Source organism: Rattus norvegicus, chromosome 8 (genome assembly GCF_036323735.1).
Source record: "Rattus norvegicus strain BN/NHsdMcwi chromosome 8, GRCr8, whole genome shotgun sequence".
Lineage (NCBI taxonomy): Eukaryota > Metazoa > Chordata > Mammalia > Rodentia > Muridae > Rattus > Rattus norvegicus.
Genome location: NC_086026.1, coordinates 21,314,274 through 21,335,897, shown reverse-complemented (window position 1 = coordinate 21,335,897; position 21,624 = coordinate 21,314,274). Strand labels below are relative to the sequence as shown.

Sequence of the window (21,624 nt, the reverse complement as noted above, 5' to 3'; positions counted from 1 at the left end):
CACATGTGCATATACCGCATGTAAATACATACATTCACAGGTACACATAGAAACATTTTCATGCATTACTCATAAACATATATACATGCATATATGCATTTATATGCAGACACATACACACTTGAATATGTATTTGCACATGCACCTCCACAGGAATTCATACACACACAAGCATGGATATAACTCCACCTTCTCCCTCTTCCTTCAGCAAGCAAAACCACTTTCTTTCCATAAAGATCAACTCTGATCCCTTTGCTGTAGGCATGGAGAAGCATAGGAGAGTTTGAGGTTAATTTCATTATATTCTACATATCTTGCCTGTGCTAAACTCCCTGAGGAGCTTCGTAGCAGTTTTTTTCTTTTTCTTTTTCTTTCTTTTTTTTTTCTTTTAAAGTGAACATCTCAAGTTTTGGGGACTGCAACCTTTACTGGAGAGGAGGAAAGTAGGTCCTTGACAGCAGGAGAGGCAGAAGGGCAGAGCTTAAATTATGTCATGTTTTCCAAAATAATTTTCCCTCCCAAGACAACAGGGTGCTGCCTGTTGCTAAGAGGATTTCGTCTTATAACCTCAGCATTGTGTGGGAGAATGGAGACATTGCATTCTGAAGGAGTTCTTACCATGTTAACTCTCCAAACAAGAGCTCTGTGTAATTCCTGTTCTAATGCAACCAAATCCCATAGTTGTTAATAGCATCAACAAACTTCTACTGAATGTATCTTTTCAGTCAGAAATCCATGTGTTACAGCACTGATGGTCTCTCATCGCAGCCCTTGCCCCTAATCAGTAGACCTATAGGAGTTCCATTTTAAAATGAAGGGCTTGAGCTCAGTGAGGTTAAGTGGGTTAACCACGGTCATGCAAGAAAAGAGACTCAAACCACATCTCTATGTCTCCAAGTCCGTATACTAAATACAGTACTAATGTGAACTTTTAAGCATCTCCCAGTCCTTCTGGTCTTACCTGGGAAATACCTGTCAAGGCCACAGACTAGACTAGAAATTCTCAAGTAAGAAGGCATGTTCCACAGAGAGCACTACTAGGTTTATCTGGCAGGATGTCTGGTGACCATAAACCCCTACCTTCTGCTGTTTATACCTTGGTAGAATAGTCTCCTCTTGTATAAGTGGTTGATATTATTCTTCTAACCACTAGAATATGGTAAAGGTGACTCTCATAATTACAACGATTACAATACAATGTTGATTAAAACTGGTTCATTCTAAAGTTGTATGTGTGTGTGTGTGTTTTGTGTATTTGTGTGTGTTCATATATTTGTGAGTACACTTGCAAAGGTTGTGTACGTGTATTTATGTAGAGGCTAAATATGGTTGCTGGTGTCTTCCTTGATGCTTCTATATTTTTTCTATTAGAGGTCTCTCTCATTAAATCCAGAGCTGAACCTGCTAATTGATCTATTCTAGCCCAGGAAATTCTATCGCTTCATCTCCCAGACCATATCCCAGGGATAACGGATGGGCCGCCCTGCTTACCTAGATTTTATACGGGACTCTGAAGAGTCAAACTCCAGTTCTTATGATTGTGTGGAAAAAAGTTTAAACTCATTCTAGACTCTCGGTGGGCTTGAAAATGTAGGCACCATGCCAAGCATGCTCTTATGATGAAGCGGCTGAGGACAGGCTCCAGGGACCAACAGCAGCTTCCCAGTGATGGCCAGCTGGAAGCAAAGGTTGCCATTTGCACAACCGCATGCAGATTAACTCTGACAACTCTGGATAATCTTGGAGGCAGACTGTCACCTACTTGACTCTCTGGATGAGAACATGGCCTGGCTGCCACTGTGATTGCATCCTTGTGAGACTTTAAAAAGAAGGCTCTCTAAGCCATGCCTGGGCTCCTGACTCAAAGGGACTATGAAATGATAAACACTATTTTCAGTTGCTAAATGTGTATTGGAGAATCATATAGTAACTATTACTTGCTCTGTGCCAGAGTTTCTCATTCAGTAGATGTTACATACAGACCTGTAGTCTTACAAGGTCCTCAGCAGTCACCGATGCTACTGGTCCAGGGGCTACTCTTTAAAAACAACTGGGCTTTGATTTTGCACAACTGTATTTTTCCCTCCTTCTACCTAACTACCCTCTGAATCTTCCTTTTCTATGCAGGAGCTGAAGACTTTTGAAAAGGGACGTTTTCTGTTATTGTTTCTTAGATGGTTTTAGATGGTTTTCAGCCACTTCACATACCTTTAAAATATACCTGTAGATTCTCACCCTGGGTTATAAGGTGTGTTCCTATGGCTACCGCTTCTCATGACACGACTGCCAAATACCCTGATACTGATCTTTTCTTTTTTTTATATTGTCCTTTATTTTGCCTCATCTGCTTCAAAATGCACTCTTATTTGCCATAATTTCCCTCCTCTCTTTAGATGAAAGTATCCTTTTCTTTTAGCTTCAGTGTCTCCTGTTCAAGGAAGGCTTCTCTCACACAAGCTCATCCTGGGAGTCTGTCATACATTGTCTTTGTGCTTAGAAACCCATATGCCTAGGGTTCAGTCTCAGCTCTCTCACTCCCTAACAATGGACAGTAAATAAATGCATTAACCTTTCTGTGCCTCCATTTCTTCTTCTCTAGAGAGTAATTTCAGCAAAGTAGGAAAATTAGCATCTTCCTTTTTGAGATTGAGTGGGGACAGGAAGCTATTTCATCAGATTAGGAGAACGAAATGCCTGAAGCACATGGGCCCTTACTGAAAGAACAGAGTTCTCACCTACCTGGAGCAACCTAGCACCACATAGATGAACTCAGGGAATGACCGAGACAGACCTTGAGTAAGCCAGTCGGTGGCTGTGTTTGGAGTGCCATCCTCTGCACTTAGTCCCTCAGGCCACCACCCCTTGTCATCTATTCTTTGTTCCCTGGCTGTAGTGAGAGAATATGGTAGACTTCTTAGCTTGCCCTTGGCCTGAGATTCAGATGAACTCCACCAGTTGGAGTGTGTTTCTCCCCCATGGAACATAGAAAAGAAGTAGCCTTGCATAATTTTACTAGGGTCAAGCACTGGTGCATGTTTGATTATTGAAATCTTCTTACCTACTTTAAAGTCTGTCCAAAGTATAACATCGACCAGATGCTAACAGGACATTATCAGGCCAAATACAATCCTATGAGCTTCTCTCTGAGATCAGGAACTGGGTGTTCAGAACTCTCTACTCCTTTTCAGTGTTTGCTAAGAATGATGGGAAATGCATTATGATACAGTCCTCTGCAGAGGACTAGAGAGTGGCTTCCTTGCTTTTTTGATAGGAAAAGAGAGACATGCATTTAGCAGGGCTTTTATTTTTTAACTTTCGCTCAAGAGCAACAAAGAGACAGCTCTGAAATCTGGAAGATTCTCTGGAGACATCTTCCCTTCCTACCCCATTTCATTAACCTTTCTTCTGAGACTACTTATGAGTGTCTGGCTTTAATTAAGAAGTTTAGTGTGCAGTACAGAGGGAGCCCATCTCTTCCCTTGACGTAGGCCTTCATCTGATTTGGTTGAGCATATACCTTTTTGGAGAATTAATTATGATTGCATTTGACAAAAGAAATAACTCTTTTGAAATGTCTGCAAATCCTTAATGCTGGTTTATTTGCAAGTAACGATGATAGCCATCAGCCTACTCAGTTCCAGTGGCCTCTGCTATCTACCTGGCTTTGCAGAGAACATTAAAATTCCAAATTGATGAAATTGGGCATGAATGGTTCTTTGTTCTGCACTAAATATTATTTCAGAGTTCTAAAGAAGAGCAGAGAGTGGTCTGATACAGCAAACTGGACTCAAGCCTCAGTATTAAGTGGGCATGGATGATCTCTTAGCTCTAGCAGACTGCTGGCTTATCATTCAGGTTACCACCTCCTAAGCAGTATAGATCATCAGAAGACCTCTTGTGTGACAGGACTTTGTGAACAGTCAGGGGCTTCTGATCTGCGTGGGGTTCTATTTCTTTTTTCCACATCTTTATTAAATTGGGTATTTCTTATTTACATTTCAAATGTTATTCCCTTTCCTGGTTTCCAGGACAACATCCCTCTAACTCCTCCGCTCCCCTTCTACAAGGGTGTTGTCCTACCCAGCCTTCCCCCATTACCGCCCTCCCTCCAACAATCACATTCACTGGGGGTTCAGTCTTGGCAGTACCAAGGGCTTCCCCTTTCACTGGTGCTCTTAGTAGGCTACTCATTGCTACCTATGCAGTTGGAGCCAAGGGTCAGTCCATGTATAGTCTTTGGGTAGTGGCTTAGTCCCTGGAAGCCCTGGTTGGTTGGAATTATTGTTCATATGGTGTCTAAAACACCTTCGAACTCTTTCAGTCCTTTCTCTAATTCGTTCAACAGGGGACCTGTTCTCCGTTCAGTGGTTTGCTGTTGGCATTCGCCTATGTATTTGCCATATTCTGGCTTGTGTCTCTCAGGAGAGATCTACATCCGGTTCCTGTCGGCCTGCACTTCTTTGCTTCATCCATCTTATATAGTTTGGTGGCTGTATACTTATGAGCCACATGTGGGGCAGGCTCTGAATGGGCATTCCTTCAGCCTCTGTTCTAAACTTTGTCTCCCTATCCCCTCCCAAGGGTATTCTTGTTCCCCCTTTAAAGAAGGAGTGAAGCATTCGCATTTGGGTCATCCTTCTTGAGTTTCATGAGTTCTGTGCATTTAGGGAGCATTTGGGCTAATATCCACTTATCAATGAGTGCATACCATGTGTGTTCTTCTGTGATTGGGTTACCTCACACAGGATGATATTTTCCAGTTCCATCCATTTGCCTATGGATTTCATTAAGGCATTATTTTTGATAGCTGAGTAGTATTCCATTGTGTAGATGTACCACGTTTTCTGTATCCATTCCTCTGTGGAAGGGCATCTGGGTTCTTTCCAGTTTCTGGCTATTATAAATAAGGCTGCTATGAACATAGTGGAGCATGTGTCTTTGTTAAATGTTGGAGCATCTTTTGGGTATATGCCCAAGAAAGGAATAGCTAGGTCCTCAGGTACTGCAATGTCCAATTTTCTGAGGACCTGCCAGACTGATTTCCAGAATGGTTGTACCAGTCTGCAATCCCGGAACCAACAATGGAGGAGTGTTCCTCTTTCTCCACATCTTTGGCAGTATCTGCTGTCACCTGAGTTTTTGATCTTAGCCATTCTCACTGGTGTGAGGTGAAATCTCAAGGCTGTTTTGATATGCATTTCCCTTATGACTAAAGATGTTGAACATTTCTTTAGGTACTTCTCAGCCATTCAGCATTCCTCAGCTGTGAATTCTTTTTTAGCTCTGAACCTCATTTTTAATAGGATTATTGGTCTCCCTGTGGTCTCACTTTGTGAGTTCTTTGTATATGGAAATAAGCCCTCTATCAGTTGTAGGATTGGTAAAGATCTTTTCCCATTCTGTCGGTTGCCATTTTGTCCTAACAACAGTGTCCTTTGCCTTACAGAAGCTTTGTAGTTTTTTGAGATCCCATTTGTCGATTCTTGATCTTAGAGCAAGAGCCATTGGTGTTTTGTTCAGGAAATTTTCTCCAGTACCCATGTGTTCGAGATTCTTCCCCACTTTTTCTTGTACTAGTTTGAGTGTATCTGGTTTGATGTGGAGGTCCTTGATCCACTTGGACTTAAACTTTGTACAGGGTGATAAGAATGGATCGATCTGCATTCTTCTACATGCTGATCTCCAGTTGAACCAGCAACATTTGCTGAAAAATGCTATCTTTTTTCTATTGGATGGTTTTGGCTCCTTTGTCAAAAATCAAGTGACCATAGGTGTGTGGATTCCTTTCTGGGTCTTCAAATTATTCCACTGGTCTATCTGTCTGTCTCTGTAACACTACCATACAGTTTTATCACTATTGCTCTGTAATACTGATTGTGTTCAGGGATAGTGATTCCCCTGGAAGTCCCTTTATTGTTGAGGATAGTTTTAGTTACCCTGGGTTTTTTTGTTATTCCAGATGAATTTGCAAATTGCTCTGTCTAATTCCATGAAGAATTGGATTGGAATTTTGATGGGAATTGCATTGAATTTGTAGATTGCTTTTGGTAAAATGGCCATTTTTACTATAATAATCCTGCCAATCCATGAGCATGGAAGAACTTTCCATCTTCTGAGATCTTCAATTTCTTTCCTCAGAGATTTGAAGTTCTTATCATACAGATCATTCACTTGCTTGGTTAAAGTCACACCGAGGTATTTTATATATTTGGGACTATTATGAAGGGTTTTCTTTCCATAATTTCTTTCTCAGCTTGTTTATCTTTTGTGTAGAGGAAGACTATTGATTTATTTGAGTTAATTTTCTACCCAGCCACTTTACTGAAGGTGTTTATCAGGTTTAGTAGTTCTCCGGTCGAACTTTTGGGGTCACTTAAATATACTATTATATCATCTACAAATAGTGATATTTTTACTTCTTCCTTTCCTATCTGTGTCCTTTGATCTCTTTTTATTGTCTGATTGCTCTGGCTAGGACTTCAAGAACTATATTGAATAAGTAGGGAGAGAGTGGGCAGCCTTGTCTAGTCCCTGATTTTAGTGGGATTGCTTCAAGTTTCTCTCCTTTTACTTTAATGTTAGCTGTATATGACTTTTAGTATGTTTAGGTATGGGCTTTGAATTCCTGTTCTTTCCAGGACTTTTATCATGAAGGGGTGTTGAATTTTGTCAAATGCTTTCTCAGCATCTAATGAAATTATTGTGTGCTTTTTATCTTTCACTTTGTTTATATAGTGGATTGCATTGTTGGTTTTTCATATATTAAACCATCCCTGCATACCAGGAATGAAGCTTACTTGATTATGAAGGATGATTATTTTGATGTGTCCTTGGATTCGTTTTGCAAGAATTATATTGAGTAGTTTTACGTTGATATTCTTAAGGGAAATTTATCTGAAGTTCTCTTTCATTGTTGGGTCTTTGTGTGGTTTAGGTATAAGAGTAATTGTGGCTTCATAGAAGGAATTTGGTAGCGTTCTGTCTGTTTCAATTTTGTGGAATAGTTTGCATAGTATTGGTATGAGGTCTTCTATGAAGGTTTGCTAAATTCTGCACTGAACCCATCTGGACCTGGGCTCTTTTTGGTTGGGAGACTTTTAATGACTGCTTCTATTTCTTTAGGAGTTATGGAGTTGTTTAAATGGATTATTTGTTCCTGATTTAACTTTGGTACCTGGTATCTGTCTAAGAAATTGTTCATTTCCTCATGATTTTCAAGTTTTGTTGAATATAGGCTTGTGTAGTAGGATCTGATGATATTTTGAATTTCCTCTGATTCTGTAGTTATGTCTCCCTTTTCATTTCTGACTTTGTTAATTTGGACACACTCTCTGTGTCCTCTGGTTAGTCTGGCTAAGGGTTTATCTATCTTTTTGATTTTCTCAAAGAACCACCTTTTGGTTTGGTTGATTCTTTGTATAGCCCTTTTTGTTTCTAAACAGTTGATTTCAGCTATGAGTTTGATTATTTCTTGCCTTCTACTCCTCCTGGGTGTATTTGCTTCTTTTTGTTCTAGAGCTTTTAGGTGTGCTGTCAAGCTGCTGATATATGCTGTCACCTGTTTCTTTCTGCAGGCACTCAGAGCTATGAGTTTTCCTCTTAGCACAGCTTTCATTGTGTCCCATAAGTTTGGGTATGTTGTACCTTCATTTTCATTAAATTCTAAGAAGTCTTTAATTCCTTTCTTTATTTCTTCCTTGACCAGGTTATCATTGAGTAAAGGATTGTTCAACTTCCATGTATATGTGAGCGTTCTTTCCTTATTGTTATTGAATACCAACTTTAGCCCATGGTGGTCTGATAGGACACATGGAATTATTTCTATCTTTCTCTATTTGTTGAGGCCTGTTTTGTGCCCCATTATATTGTCAATTTTGGAGAAAGTACCATGAGGTCATGAGAAGAAGCTATATCCTTTTGTTTTAGGATAGAATGTTCTATAAACATCTGTTAAGTCCATTTGGTTCATAACTTCTGTTAGTCTGTTTATGACTCTGTTTAATTTCTGTTTCCATGATCTGTCCATTGATGAGAGTGGGGTGTAGAAATTTCCTACTCTTATTGTGTGAGGTGTAATGTGTGCTTTGAGCTTTAGTAAGGTTTCTTTTATGTATGTAGGTGCCCTTATATTTGGAGCATAGCTATTTAGGATTGAGAGTTCATTTTGGGGGATTTTTCCTTTGATGAATATGAAATGTCTTTCCTTATCTTTTTTTTTTATGTCTTTTGGTTGAAAATTGATTTTATTCTATATTGGAATGGCTACTCCAGCTTGCTTCTTCAGATCATTTGCTTGGAAAGTTGTTTTCCAGCCTTTTACTCTGAGGTAGTGTCTGCCTTTGTATTTGAGGTGTGTTTCCGGTAGACAGAAAAATGCTGGGTCTTCATTACGTATCCAGTTTGTTAATCTGTGTCTTTTTATTGGGGAATTGAGTCCATTGATGTTGAGAGATATTAAAGAATAGTGATTTGGAGGTGAGATTATGTCTGTGTGCTTGTCTTCTCTTTGTTTTGTTGCAAAACAATTAGTTTCTTGCTTTTTCTAGGCTGTAGCTTGCCTCCTTATGTTGGGCTTTACCATTTATTATCTTTTGTATGGCTGGATTTGTAGAAAGATATTGTGTAAATTTGGTTTTTGTCATGGAATATCTTGGTTTCTCCATCTATGTTCATTGAGTGTTTTGCAGGATACAGTAACCTGGGCTGGCATTTGTGTTCTCTGAGGGTCTGTATGACATCTTTCCAGGATCTTCTGGCTTTCATAGTTTCTGGTTTGAAATCTGTTGTAAATCTGATAGGTCTGCCTTTATATGTTACTTGATCTTTTTCCCTAACTACTTTTAATATTCTTTCTTTGTTTTGTGCATTTGGTGTTTTGACTATTATATAACGGGAGGAGTTTCTTTTCTGGTCCAATCTATTTGGAGTTCTGTAGGCTTCTAGTATGTGTACGGGCATCTCTTTCTTTAGGTTAGGGAAGTTTTCTTCTATGACTTTGTTGAAGATATTTCCTTGTCCTTTGAGTTGGGAGTCTTCACTCTCTTCTATACCTATTACCTTTAGGTTTGATCTTCTCATTGAGTCCTGGATCTCCTGTATGTTTTGGACCAGTAGCTTTTTCTGTTTTACATTATCTTTGACAGTTGTGTCGATGATTTCTAATGGAATCTTCTGCTCCTGAGATTCTCTCTTCTATCTCTTGTATTCTGTTGGTGATGCTTGTATCTATGACTCCTTGTCTCTTCCTTTGGTTTTCTATATCCAGGGCTGTTTCCCTTTGTGCTTTCTTTATTGTTTCTATTTCCATTTTCAATTCCTTCCCTGTTTTGACTGTGTTTTCATATAATTCTTTCAGGGATTTTCATGTTTCCTCTCTAAGGGCTTCTACTTGTTTATTTGTGTTTTTATGCGTTTCTCTAAGGGAGTTCTTAATGTCTTTCGTAAAGTTCTCCATCATCATGAACAAATGTCATTTTCAATCTAGATCTTGCTTTTCTGGTGTGTTTGGATATTCAGTGTTTGCTCTGGTGGGAGAATTGGGCTCTGATGATGACATGTAGTCTTGGTTTCTGTTGCTTGGGTTCCTATGTTTGCCTCTCACCCTCAGGTCGTCTCTGGTGTTACCTTGTTCTGCTATTTCTGACAGAGGCTTAACAGTCCTATAGGCCTGTGTGTCAGGAGTGCTGTAGACCTGTTTTCCTGTTTTCTTTCAGCCAGTTATGGGAACAGAGTTTTCTTCTTTCAGACGTGTAGTCACTCCTGTCCCCCGGCTTTCAGCTGTTCCTGTGGGTGTATGTCCTGAGTCCACCAGGCAGGTCACTTGGAGCAGAAAAGTTGGTCTGACCTCTGGTCTCAGGCATGAAGTAGCTCCTTGGGGCTAGGTTTCTGCTTTCCATGAGGGCAGCAACCAGGAGGACCTGCCCCTCCTTCTCCTGTGTCCCTGTGCACAGGGGGCCCAGACGGCGCTAGGCGTTTTCCTCTAGAGTCAGATATGTGGGCAGAGAGTAGTCTCCTCTGGTTTCCCAGTCCTGTCTGCCCCTCTGAAGGTGCAGCTTTCCCTCCCATGGGATTTGGGTGCAGGGAGCTGTTTGACCAGGTCTGTTCAGATCTGGGTGCAGTCTGGACCGCAGGTCTTCTGGAACTTGACTGCCCCTATCTTCCTGTTCCCAGACCCCCTATACAGTTTCCTCTTGGGCCAGGGATGTGAGTAAAGGTGCCAGAAGTGGCAGTCTCAGGATTGCCCACAAGTCTGGGCAATGAGTTCTCTCTCCCATGGGGTTTCAGAGCAGGGAGCTGTGGGCCAGAATCAGCAAGGTTCCAGCGCCAGCTAGAAACCTGGAATTTTATTTCTAATTCAAAGCATTCCTTCAAGAATTTCTTCAAAAAAAAAGGGATTTCTTCAAAATTTGTTTGGGTTACACCAAGAGAACTTAGGTCAACTCTTGTGGCAGATGATCAAGAATGCTATAGCTTATCATGTGAATTTACACATTTAGTAGATCATTTTGTATACATAAACCTGTTCTTGGTCTTCTATGGGAAGAGGAAAAGTGGATTGCAAGGCAATTTAGTAACTGTATGTTGTTAAACACAGAAACCTTGTGAGCTAGTTAAAATTAGTACACTCTTTAGATTAGAAAACTTAGGCTCGAGATTTTAATTTTAGAATTTAACATGCCCTTGACCTTACAGGCTTAAATCTTTGGCACAGAAGATTGAAGTTTGCCACAGTAGATTACTGTTCTGATTCTTTCAGTTTCAACTTTTACTGTGTTAACAGAAAAGCACAGGCTTAGACAGTATCATCATTCCGTCATTAATATCTAGGTTCAAGAGTAATTTCAATGAAGTAGGAAAATTGGCATATTCTGTATTGAGATTGAGTGGTGACCAGAAGCTTTTTCATCAATTTAGGAGAATAAAATGTATGAAGCATGTGGATCTTTACATAATGGGAAATTAATTTCCATTCCATGGGGGGAAAGTGTCATTCATTATCTTTACCTATGTCAGAATGACCAGGGCGATCAAAGAACAGGTGTAGGACCAGTCCTCCAGCTGTCCTTCTGTGCCCCTGGTCCCAGGAAGCACTAGGAGAGATCTTAGGCTTCATTGCAACCGCACAGGTGCTACTAGTCTCTAACGGGTCTCTACTCAATGGAATACATGCTGCCAAGCATTCTGTAATGAACAAAACAGATACATTTTTCACAACAAACAATTATACTGTCTGTGTGACGACAGCTCAGAGTTAAGAGAGTTTGCTAGAACCAGAAGATCTAGAAAAGTTCTTAGAGGAGGTAACTTAAGAACTAGGGTTTAAAAGAATGGAAGAGAATAGTAAGAGAGGCAAAAGAGGGAAGAGAGGGGCAGGGCGTACAGTGGAAAGGAAGAGGAGGGAAGGGAAGGAAAGGGAAGGGAAGGGAAGGGAGGGGAGGGGAGGGGAAGGGAAGGGAAGGGAAGGGAAGGGAAAGGAAGGGAGGGGAAGGAAGGGAAGGGAAGAGAAGGGAAGGGAAGGGAAGGGAAGGGAGAGGAAGGGAAGGGAAGGGAGGGGAGGGGAGGGGAAGGGAAGGGAAGGGAGGGGAGGGGAGGGGAAGGGAAGAAAAAATTATTCCAGTCAACATGGAAAGTATTTGAAAAATTGGATATGCCGGGAAGAGGGTTTCATATGTCATCTCTTGTCACTCTTAGCTTAGAGCAGTGCTATGTACCTAGTCACTCAGAACTTGGATTAGAGCTGTATAGCAACTTAGGCTGGAACAGTGCTGCATACTTAGTCATCTGGAATAGCTCTGTGTCCTTAGTCTATCTGAGCCTAGAACAGTCCTGTGTATTTAGTCTTTCTGTACCTGGACCCAGACTATATTCAGTCATCCTAAGCCTGAATCAGGGCCTTGTATTTAATCACTCTGAATCTGGGTCAGGGTTTGTATATATCATCATTCTGTTATGGAGTAGGGATGTATGTTTTTCTGACCTGACTCTGGGCTGTATATTTAGTCACACTATGCTTGAGTTGGGATTGTATATGCTATTCTGACTTAAAGCTAAGCTGTGTATGTGTCCTTAATTCTGAGTTCATTTTTATACAGCCTTCAAGAAAGAAGTTCCAAGTATTGGTCCTAGAACAGTGTGTAAATGTCTTTTATTCTAGCAAAGGTTCACATTAGCACTTGAACTGAAAATGTATTTTTTTTTAACCCTGAGATAGTCTTTCCAAAACTCCACAAAAAAAGTGCAGTAAGCGTAGAGTTACACTCATCCCTTAGATGGGAATTTTAAGGATTAGCTCTTTGCAGATGGTCTTCATTGTGAGACTACATTCTGGGCTGCACATTTTTCTGGATTTTTTTATCCGCTGCCCCCATGTCTGCCTGTTGTACCTCACATCAGCTCTCTAGAGATGATTGCCTAGGCAGGGACTCCTGTTCAGGCCTGTAATGTATGGATCTCCAGACATTGCAATTTATTGGACTTGGTTGCTTCTGAGGAAGCTTATAATTACCTTTGGGCACATTGTCACAGGCACCTGTTTCAATTTGGTTACAATCTTTAGTGAACCATGTTCACCAACTTGGTGACAACTCTTGGTTTGAATCCTGCCTTTGCTATTTCCTTGGTGTGAAACTCCTGCTGTGAATTCCATAATAACAGTAAGGTTGTATTCATAGTTAGAAGATATGCAGAAGATTTCCAAAGAGATGTGTAATACACTCAATAGAAGGTAGATGTTTATTCTTATCTCTGTTCCTGGGCTACTGGAGAAAGTACGCTCGATATTTGAATTGGGAGTATAATGGTTAATCATATCTGCTCTTGTCTTTAGAGCTTATTTCCATAGTTCTTCAGATGGGCCCATCATGACAGGTGACCTGGCCTTGTCACCTAGATCTGTTACCAGCCATGGCCACAGTCCCACGCCTAAGCTTGGTAACTTTGAACAGGTTGGTTTGGATAGCTTTGTAGCTTCTCTGAGCCTCAGCCTGAGACATGGAAGAGTTAGAGGAAACAAACAAATTAACGTTCTTGGCACACAGTGACTCTGAACCTACACTGGTTTCTTTATCCCTGAGGCAGCCATTATCAAGATGCTCTGAGGATTTTACTACTGGCAGCACAAACAGGGTAAAACAAAAGTCAGAGGTGAAAAATACAGTTTCTGTTTTATTCTGTTTTGTTTTTGTTGCAGTTTCTTCTTGATCTCAGACTTGAGGAGGCTTCAGCTCATTTACGTGTGCCACAGCGAACCTTACCTCTTTGCTTTCATCAGAAATAGGCAGCTTTGACCTTCGAAAGCAATATTCAGACCCTCCCTCACATTCCTTGGGGTTACAAAGTCACCTCCATTTCTAGGTTTGTCCTTGAAGAGGGGACCCTAGCTACACCATTTTCTGGAGTCACAGGCTTGCCTCCATCTGTAGCTTTGACCATGGACGGAATTGTTTCGATGCCACCTGTACCATTCCAGGGTCATCTAAAGTCCTCCCCGCCTCTTGAGTTCCTAGAATTTCATCTTTAGTTTCAACATTTCTGCTTTTGCATTTTTGGATCTGCTTGTATTAGTCCCTAGACTTAAGGAAAATGTTCTCTACAGTGGCTCAAGCTCCTTTCCTCTGATGTTTTGTCACCTCTGAGCTGTAGACACCAGTTCCGTACAAGCATTCTGCCTAAAGTCTCACAGTTCCCCTGGCACAGGTTCAACAGTATAGTACTGATACCGTAGAGAAGCGTCTACCCTTGTCCTCTGTTATGTTTTCTGATTCCTACAATTATAAGACCCCATTAATTCTGAAACTGCTGCCCTATTTGCAAAACATCTCAAGTTATCTTGGGGTAAAAAACTCATGTCGGCTGGGGAGGAATAGAGGGTGGAACAGTTATTCTATGCATCTATGAGAAAGCCATCATCCATACTTTACAGTGGGCTGCTTGGTGTCCCCCACACCCTTTTAAATAAGCCCTCACTCATGCTTCTAAGCTCAAAAGAGTCATTATGGGGGGACTCAAGAGAAGGAGCCACAAGATGTGCTACTCATTTTCACTCTGTAACTTCCTACAGACCTTCCTAGCATACATGGGGCATATGAATAATGCCCTGCAAAATCTTGTACCCTAAAGCTTCAAATTTCAACTCCATAGGAATGGACGCTAGCATTAAGCAAATGCACCATATTAGTACAGCAATACATGTTTGCTGTTTTCAGTTCATCGATTCAACAACTGAACGTACTTTATGCTCATCATGAATGCTGTTTTAGAAAATCTCCATGTCTTCCTTTGAAGTACACAAAGTGACAAAATATGTACTAATTTGTAATAAAATCTCGATCTAGCATGCCTTTTCTGGGGAGTTCATCCCTTCATTCAGAATGCTGAGTCATTTCCGTTTGCTAACAGGACAGTATCCTAGCTATCAAATTTTACATTCATGTGCTTTTGTTCAACTCCTCTTCAGTGCAATGGCAGCAACCAGGTGAGGTGGGTAGAGCAAGAGTCACTACTCTCTGTAAATAAAGGAGGTGGCAGAGGCTCTCAGCAAGGGTGAGCTGGGCAAGGCCACGCAGCTAATTAGTGCCAGAGCTGGGGCTGAGATCAGCCTGCCTTTCCCCAGTGCCTATTTCAGAGAGATCAGACAGCTGCAACAATTTGTATACAATGCCATGTTCAGGCAGTGTGCACTGGTTGATTTGGCTGGAAACAATTGAAGATATTTGTCACTGAGATTCTCATTGCTGCTCTAAAAGGGGTCATGTGCTCTTTACCTCGCATTTGCTCATGTGCAGGAAAGAAGCAGAAGGCAACCACCGATCTGCTTGAAAGCTGGTTACTGAGTACCTTGAAAGTTCTCAGAGCAGAGACATTAGCTGTTTGAGCCATTGAGGAACACCTGTTCTCCTCTCAGTCATGGCTGGGAGGGGACATCCATCCAACACCAGTGACTCCACATCCATTAGAAAGCCCAGAGAGAGCAATGAAACTATGAACACAGCATGTCGGGTTTTGGATCCATGACCGAGCAGTTAAGCCGAGTCCTTTGTAGTACAAGCCACATGGGCTGGAGATGATTTCGGTCATAAACTCTTAGCTATTCAAATCCAAATCAGCTGGTTTAAATCAGAGTTTCTGAGATGCATCCAAGTTTCGGCTATTTATTTTAGTAATCTGTGAAATCTTCATTAGATGTGGCATTTTTTTCTGGTGTTGATCCATCCAAAAGATGAGTACTGACAATTTTCAGTGCATAAACTCAAGGACTGATGGTTATTTAATATGTTGTGGAGATTAGGGACACAATCATGGGTTAGGATCACTCTGCCATCAGATGCTTCCCAGACAAAATGGGCAGTTAATAAAATGTCATGGCATTTTCTGCATATATAGACTCTCACTTAAAAATTCAGGTTATATAAGAAAACATTATAAAAAGACTTAATTATAAGAGTCCATCTCACTCCAAATCAGAATAGTTGTCTTCAAGGAAGTAAAAAATAATGAATGCTTTTGAGACTATGAGGAAAAGGAAATTTTCTACACTATTCAGAGAAGATTAATTCACTTAGTCCCTATAAAACTCAGTATAGAAGCCTCCCCCTAAACTACTATATGACTGAGCTTAACTACTCCTGGGGATTCAAAAGTGTCAGAGTGATCATATCACAGAAATGCCTACACATTCATGCTCACTACTACAGGGGTCCAATAACCAAGTCATGAAACAAGCTTAGGTGTCTATCAGCAGATTAACCAACAAAGGAAACATTGCCTTTTTACACAGAAAAGATTTTTCAATTTATAAAAAATTATATAAAAATGTCACTTGCCAGGAAAAAAAAATGGATCTGGAGATCATTATGTTTAGTAAAATAAGCCAGACTCTGTATGTATTCTCTAATATGTGGATAGATTATAGATATAAAAATAGATTAGAAAGATAGATGAGAGAGAGAGAGAGAGAGAGAGAGAGAGAGAGAGAGAGAGAGAGGCCTGTTATTTAGAAAAAGGAAGTGGACTCATGGAACATTGGCAGTGTATATAAAAGAGAATAATGGGTCTGATGAGACTACAATGAAAGTATCTAAGATACATATATTAATACTCATAATAAGACCCAACATTTACACACTTGAAAGCAAGATATATGTATCAGTTAGCAGATATGTTAGTTAGTGGGTTTGTGGGTGAGTATGAGAAGGTGTCTGAGACCAAGAGGTCTTTATCCTATCCCTACTCCTACTTCTCCCTTTGTCTCCTATTTCTAACCCAAACACTGTATTTTTATTCCATGTCATAAAATCTCTTTTCCCAAAGCCAGTCTCCTGCCTAAGAATCATATAGGATACTTACGATAATCAGAGTTTGTAGCCACCCCTTTGATAGCTATTTTCCTTGCCAGTGCTCAGGGTATAGCTGCAGGCTCCTAAACTGTAGCAACAGGAGAAGATCTGGGATGGTGATCAAACTCTTGGTAATTTCCTGTCGATTAGAGGGAAGGTACTCTACACCCACCTGTCATTTATAATGCAAGAGTAGAGTCTGAGGACATGCTCTGCTTCAAGTGGAGAGTTCCAGGAGGTAGAGTTAAACGGAACACGTGATAGGGAGGAGGTGACAAAGTTTTATTTAATGTCTGTACCAGGTTCTGTCTATTGCACTGATATTGCAGAGGGGACTTTAGCAAACAGCACCCTGACATGCAACATCTGCCCTTTGGTGCCTCCTATTTTGGGTGGAAGATGTCTTCTAATGCCCCTGACGTCTGTGAGGGAATCCTGTAGCTTTTGTGTAGGGCTAATTTGAACTTGACAGTCTCCTTAGAACTTGTCTCGATAGGGTCAAGGGCATTTTGATGTCTCTCTTCTGGCACAGTAACATTTCCCCTCTTTGCCTGTAGCCCTTCGCCCTAATTCAACAAGGAGCATGGCTTATCTCTGTAGCATGACACTTCCAGTCTGAGTCATTTTCATTCAATGATGAGACTATGTCAGAGGGTTGTTTCCATAGGAAGATACTGAATGAAAAAAAAGAAATAAAAAGAAAAGAAGGATGACTGCTCCTAGGTATGGTGGATGAGAAGGTTTATTATAGATATGCGGGAAAGCAGAGCCAGGGGCAGGGACATCTAGGAGAGTCCAGAGTGAACATGACCCTGAGCAAGGCCATGTGGGGAGAGCAGAGGGAAAGGAGAGAGCAGAACCAGGGGCTACAGCCAGGATTCCCAAAATTCCAAAGAGAGATGGTAACCTAACACCCTGTGCTGGAGAGGTTTAAGGTAGGGGTGGGGTATACCAGCCAGGAAGGCTTCTTAACAGGCAGGGCTGAGGGATTGTGGGGAGGACCTGGTGACCAGGTCTGCTTTGATATGTTAAATACACATCTCACCCATTTGTCTGGGTTTGAAACCTGATAGATACAAGTCAACATACAATTGTCAGTTTTAAACACTATCAACAGGTGCATTGCCAAAAACCTTTTGATGGGAAAATATTTTTGTTTGATGAATTTTATACAACAGGAAAATCCATCCTTCTAGACCTTTTACATACGTTTCTCAGCACTAGTTGTCTTAGTGCTCTGCAGACTGGATGCCCTGTTTCTGTTTACATCTGCATCATAAGAAGAAGGAAACAGACATGAGAAATGTATTGGCTGGCTAGAGGTCACACCATCACTTAATAACAGAGTCAGGCCCTGACCCAGGAGTGTCCCTACATTTTATTACATGATGTCATCTGGTAATTATTGAGAGAATACAGATGAAAGTGTCAGAATCTGTCCATCAGTCCCTGTATTAACCAATCCCGACTGTGGCCGCTCTGGAGAAGTCTTTCTTACAAGACACCTGAGAGTTCTTTTTCTGAGATTGTCTCTCTTATAATCTTGTGATTAGAGGCAACCTTGGGTATGAGGGGCAGTCCGTGGGCACAGAGAGGGTGTGGGGACAGATCTGCTTTCACCCTCAAAGAACTGATTGTTTTCCATTTAATTCACTCTCGCTGGGTGTCTTGTAAAATGAATTCTAAACTTTACATATGTTTACCCCTGTGGTTTGTTTTCTTAACATCTACATTGCATTTTTCTGTTTATGTTATTATTTTGGCAAGAATATTATATATTCTTAGAAAATATATGTGCCCTGCCTAGTGTTTGGTGCCATTCAGCCTGAGACAGTTACTATAGACCAGCATAGAGACAGAATATTAAAATAGAAATTGATGTACAGTATGGTTAATTGGTGTTGGTGGTGCATGAAATTTGCCCCAGAAAATTGCCTTGGAATTGCAGAGGGTGGAATGACCAAGTGTACTGAAGGCAGAAATGGAATAGTGAAAACCTCCACGTGGTATGGGTTACCCTGAGAGCTTTATTCAGTTCCTGGGTGGGACCTGAGTTCTATCCACTTCATTACTTCCAAAGTCCAACCTTCCTTTGAGATGTTGCATAGGAACAAGTTGTAGACAAAGAGAGCAATGCCTCCTCTGCATATGGCCTTGCTTTGGCTGTTTCCTGTGTCCATTTGAGTCCGTCTGGACAAAAGTCAAGTAGGGTTGCCTCCTGAGAAGCGACCATTCTTTACTCAGTTGGGCCCTGGATCACCTAGAAATCCAGACAGTCTTGTGTTAGAGGCGACTGTTCAAGGAGCATGCGGCTTCTCTCAGGAAAGTGATAGCCTAACGTTGACAGAACCTAAAACAGGCCCTGAGACTTGGGAAACACACACGCAGAAGGTGTCATGGGGCAACTGCTGATACTCAGACTTGGGCTGAGCTGGAGTCAAAACAATATAGGCTAAAATGGTGTCCTTCTGTGTCACATTCCGTCTACGTCAGCCCGCAGACAAAGGACCTGTGCATGTTGTTGACCAGAATTAAAAAGTGCCATTCACAGTGAAAAGTCAAACTTGCTTAAACTCTTCTTCCTTTATAGATCATTTTCTAAATATTGCTATTAAACTGGAAAACATTAGTTTGGGTTGAAATCTGAAATTTAATTTGAGATCAGTGAGGTCCATATTTAACATGGTGTTATCTATATGATATTTTTTCTTCTAAGAATGAATTTATGTTAGTGATGAATGCATCGGCACTGATTACAGCATTGCGGTTCTAAAATGCTGACAAATATGATCAGGCTGGTTGTACGAGAACTTCAAAGGAGGAAATGTGCCCGTGTTACAAAATAGTGCCATCTGCCAGCTCACACACACACAAGGCCTAATGTACACTCTCCCTTATATTTCTCAATTCTGGTCTCACAGAAAACACTTCCAGGAAGTTTCCCCCTTATCAGGACAAAGTAGTAAAACGTAGGTTTTTTTATTTCAAGCCAGATGTGACAGAACACACATCAGCATTCAGAAATGAGGCTTTTGCAGTGGGTAATAGTGTAATCGGTTTTGCCAGCAGCAGAATGTACAATCCTATTAGAGATGGAGAAAAGAAAGTGCCACCTTCATTTACCTCCAGGCATTAGAGCAATAACTTGAGGTGCCTGGGGCTTCCTGGGTAAAGATACTTTAATCACATGGTAAAAAACATTCTTAGTCTACTGCCTGCATTCGATGAGGGACGGCTTTCCTAAGTTAATAAAGGAAAGCCATCCAGCTTCTAGCCTGGCAATCATGACAGGCTATTTTTAATCTTTGTCAACATTGAATCTGTGGAAGACAATTAACAGGTTAAAGGGAGAGCATCCCACACCCTTTATGTGCCCTCCCCACCCCAGCCGTGGTTGTTGAAGAAAAAATGGCTGATGGCTGTTCTGTGCTACAGATAGGTCACAAGGAAAATGTACCCTGGAATGGAGGGAAGCCAGACTTTTATCCTGATACTTTCAGATGGAAACTGCTTTCTGTTGTCTGGTACCTCAGGGACCAAATTCATTATAGTAACCATCAAACTAGGAAGTCTTCAGCTGAAGGTATTCCTTCTGTCTGCTCCCTGGCTGTATGGGGGATGTGATCTTTAATTAGTTCGGGTTGTAAAATATTGCAGGGAATTTCCCAGCACCCTTTGCTTTGTCTCCAGGTCAGCTAATGCAATTGTTTTTAATTGTGGCTGAGCTATTGTCTTTGAGTAGATTTCCTAGAGTGCCCTTTACCAATTAATGGTAATATGCTACTGGGAAATCATGAAGCTTGTAGAAAGCTGTAAATAGAAAAGCCTTAATAGGTTGCCTGTTAATAGTGATGCAGAGTCAGGGCCCTAATGCCATTAAACGGCAGTACTCGTGTGTGAAACCTAGCAACATTCAGGAATCCAACAGTCAGCTGCGCATGGACTGTATCTATGCATGTGAACACAGGCACACACGGAGTTGCTTCCTGTATCTCCCCCTCCCTCCTCGGACTTTTCGTTGAGCTCTTTTTATTATAGATTTCCATTTTCTGTTAGCTCCATGATGGATTGAGTTCAAGGAAGTGACATGAGCGTGCTGTTGCCTTTGAACCTGTACTTCAGACACACTGTGTTTTATCTTCCTCCTGCTTCTTGACTTGTCATCAGTTCTACCAGTGAATTTTGACATGTGCAAATTAATAATCATTCAGTCCAAATGAGTAGGGTGACCTCTGGGCCCACATGATAGCTTCAGAAGAAAAGGAGGCATCACTCATAGAATCAGAAAGCTTTCAGTTTAATGAGAGAACAAAGTAACTCCTTATTGTGTCTGTCATATGTGTATGTACACACACGTGTGTGCATATGTGTATATAATTCTACCTATTTCTCATAGGTTGAGGATTTAAAATTATTTAGTGTAACCACATTCGTTCTCTATCAGCATGGGGTAGACTGCAGAGAAGAATGGTTACTTTTGTGAAAGACTTAATTATAAGTTGGAATGGCCCGCAGTTTAGAAACAGAGACCAAAAGCAAGTCAAGAACATATTGCCAAATAACAGAAAGACTCCCGGTGCATAAATGCAGGGTAGAGAGACAGCCTGTCAATTTGTTTGACAAACACTGTGATGTTTCTAGGGCTGGGGACAAAGCTGAGGGAGGAGGTAGTTTGTTCCTTAGAAGCCTCCTTGGATAGTGATGGACAGATGCAGGCTTCCACCTCTTCTGTTCAGTCATGACGACAGGATGTCAGAAGTACTATTTGATTCTTGGGTTTTAGGAAAATGCATGGTTACACTATGTATATTGCCTTACAAAAACAGTAATAATTTTACAATAATCATGTAAACACCAGTGTGACTAATACAGTGTTGTTACAGACTGGAGACGGTGCTAAGCACTGAGCACAGTATACAGTCTTGCTTACCATTGCTGTGAGAGGTGGATTAAATGTGTCATGCTCTCAAAGCTGTAGCTGTTATAAGGTGACATCCTCACCTTATAAACAATGAAAGTGATCTTCAGAGATGTCACTCCTATAGAGGACACCACTAACAAAGGACAAAGAAAAATTGTAGACCTTAAGCACCATGCTCACTGTACCATTTCTAGAGCCTGCCTCTCCCTCGCTCACACAAGCATTTTATCAAGCAAAGTTCATTGTTATAACATGCAGCCATTCTAATGTTCCATTTTATCATGTTTAATTTATTAAATTGCAAGTCAAGTTGGGGGGATGGCTTAGTGATAAAAATGCTTGCCTTCCAAATATGAGGGCCTGAGTTCA

At 41.0% G+C, this 21,624-nt stretch overlaps 1 protein-coding gene across 6 annotated transcripts in view; it reads left to right on the top strand.

Moving 5' to 3' along the window:
• Fat3 (FAT atypical cadherin 3) overlaps positions 1-21,624 on the top strand; it is a 582,840-nt gene that overhangs the window by 219,782 nt on the left and 341,434 nt on the right.